The following is a 2,126-nucleotide window of genomic DNA, read 5'->3' on the forward strand; positions in this document are numbered from 1 at the left end:
TCTCTCTCTCTCTCTCTCTCTCTCTCTCTCTCTCTCTCTCTCGTCTCTTCCTCCCTGCCCAAATCCCCCCTCCCAAAGTGTGCTGCTGGATTAAGACACAGGAATAGTCTCCTGATCTGCTTACCGTACCTTGCGTGATGTGAGCTCACGAGCCCGGATCTTGGTGTACCCTCTTCCTCATGTTTTATTCAGAAGCTTCCTTTACTTTGTTCCCTCTCAGTCTCTCTCTCTCTCTCTCTCTCTCTCTCTCTCTCTCTCTCTCTCTCTCTCTCTCTCGTTGTAAAAGTGCATGGTTATCTTTTCCTGTTAGAATCGGACCGACGGCACCTTCAGAGTGACGGATCTTCCGGGTAGCTGTCGGGCTAGCTGGGCGAAGAATCAATTCCGAAACCGATTCCCACGACTAATGCAACGGAAGAAAAGTTCCCTTTCACGAAACCCAACGGTTTCCAGTTACTTTAATCGTTAAAATCGTCGTTTTAAAAAAAAGAATTTATCTTTGAAAAATGAAAGTTGCTTCGGAGTGTTCCGAAATCAAGGTTATCCTAAATCCTGAAGACTGAAGACGTTCGGAGCCAACCAGGTAACCACCGGAATAAATCACATCATTAGAAAGTAAGTAAGTAATGGGGATCGGAGTCGATTTCTACGATTCCTAGCTTTCAATAATAGGGGGAACCTAGCCGCCCAGCACTAGATCTAGTAGCTAGCTGTCGGCTGGCAGGTGTAACAAAGAGCCAGTTCAGAAGGGTGTTTTTATGAGCACTCATGAATAATGTTTCTCCCATCTAGTGGAACATAATATGATTCCTTTTTCTTTTTTCTTTTTTTTTTCTTTTTTTGTTTTTTTGTTTATCCATCTTTCTGTCTTCCCGACTATTTTGCCTATCTATTTATTCATCTATTTCTATCAATCTCTCTCTCTCTCTCTCTCTTTCTCTCAGTTTCGACTTGTTTTGAGTAGGTGGTTGGCGGGTGAGGTGGTATGGTTTGCTCTTTCTTTCCTATAAAAAAAAGTCTATCTTCTCTATCTCCCCTCCTTCTTTTTTGTGTTTGTCACTCTCTTGTAACTCTTCTAGTCTTCGGCACTTATATGACCTAATTGTGTTGCAAGTGCTGTAAAACTCTTACTAAAACTAAACTAAGACTTTTTTTGAACCTCAAGTAAAAGAAACATTATTGTCTCGAATTCGTCATTTCCTTTTAATACGACTAGTGGCCGAACGCTACCGCACCTCGCATCGCAGAGAGACTAAAAGGGGAGACCTTTCCCTTTAACCTGAGCCTAGCCTTTAACCCTCCTTAACCCTATCCGTACTTTGTGTTTTACTATCGTATCCATACGACGTGAGGTACTCTGTGCCACCACTTTCAAAAAAGGAAATTTACTCCTTAATCCGATCCGTACGCTTTGCATAGCAGTGTGTCAAAATGTTTTTTTTAGAGAAATACTGAACGTTTCAAAGAGATCTTCGTACTAGAAGTATTCTAAAATGTGAAGAATACAACCCCGGGGATACAAAATGACCCCAGGGCGTACGAGTAGGGTTGGCATGTTAATAAGAAACGCTGGGTGCACAAAAGCGACATCACCTGTGGTGCTCCTCCACCTGCGTTGGGCAAAAGATATGCGGAGACGTCTCCGGCGAACACCCAGGAACTATTCGGAGACACCCTCCCGCACACAAACGCACTGCTTTGGGGGCTCAAACTGCGTTTTATTTGCTGCAGATCACACATAAAATAGTCATTAAAACTGTCGCAAATCAAGAAAATTTCAAACTTAAATGCAAATTATAAAATTATGGATTAAAACAGGGCACCCTGTAACCCCCCAGATTTTTTTACTTGGTCAAGAGGCGCAAAGCATTTTGATTAGTCTATCTCCGTCGGAGACGTCTCTGAATAGATACTGCGCCTGCGTTGAACTCTTCTTGACCGTCACGTGAGCGAGTTCACAGGTGTGTGTGTGACCCTGAACACCCTGACTGCCTGCACTGTTCATTCCTCGACGGGTGAAATAGAGTGAAGTTTCCCATCTTACCCTGACATCGCGGATTCGCCTGGGATGAGACGAACCCACGCGACGAATATCTCTCTCTCTCTCTCTCTCTCTCTCTCTCTCT

The 2,126-nt window shown here is 43.7% G+C and overlaps 1 protein-coding gene across 2 annotated transcripts in view; it reads left to right on the top strand.

Moving 5' to 3' along the window:
• LOC101851868 overlaps positions 1-2,126 on the top strand; it is a 21,857-nt gene that overhangs the window by 1,982 nt on the left and 17,749 nt on the right. The window lies entirely within an intron of this gene.

Source organism: Aplysia californica, unplaced genomic scaffold (assembly GCF_000002075.1).
Source record: "Aplysia californica isolate F4 #8 unplaced genomic scaffold, AplCal3.0 scaffold00202, whole genome shotgun sequence".
NCBI lineage: Eukaryota > Metazoa > Mollusca > Gastropoda > Aplysiida > Aplysiidae > Aplysia > Aplysia californica.